Raw genomic sequence first — 631 nt, 5'->3', positions numbered from 1 at the left:
TAGATAGATCTGGATACAGAACATATTTAATCCTTGGTTTCTTATGCTTTAATGACAGAGGTCTTGGTCTGTTTCCCAATGCAGAAAAAACCCCTTGTCCATCAACTCAAAGGATGTATATCCAGATTTCTAAACATTAATAATCACGGAGTATGATCTGGATGCTTTCTCATCCTCTGATATGGAGTAAGAAAAGATGAGGGTTGAATGGGAATCCTGAGTGAAAAAAGAACTGATTTTGCTGAAGTAAAGAAATTACCTCCAAGTTTTGAATAGGGAGAAGTGAAGTACATCTCATGGAGTAGGAAAAATTGCAGACAGCACAAGGCCATCTTCATTTAAACAGATTGTTGATTAAAATCTCTGTTATTCCTCCAGATACATAAAAAAAAAGTGTGAGCCTAAGTCTTTCTAATTATAGATAAATTGTATCATTACTTGCTTTGCACGATTTCTTGTCTGCTGGTCTCGTTTTATAAGCTGGTTTTATATTAGGAAAGCACTTTTTTTTTTGAAGCTGTGATAAGAATAGCCTCTAGAAGGTGGTTTAAAAAACCCCAAACACAGGCAAGTCTTGCTCTTGCCTCCTTTATTGTGCCAATTGTGTATAATTTCTCCAGGAGACACGGCC

Source organism: Lepidothrix coronata, unplaced genomic scaffold (genome assembly GCF_001604755.1).
Source record: "Lepidothrix coronata isolate B3197 unplaced genomic scaffold, Lepidothrix_coronata-1.0 Scaffold105, whole genome shotgun sequence".
Classification (NCBI taxonomy): domain Eukaryota; kingdom Metazoa; phylum Chordata; class Aves; order Passeriformes; family Pipridae; genus Lepidothrix; species Lepidothrix coronata.
This window is presented reverse-complemented; position numbering follows the sequence as displayed.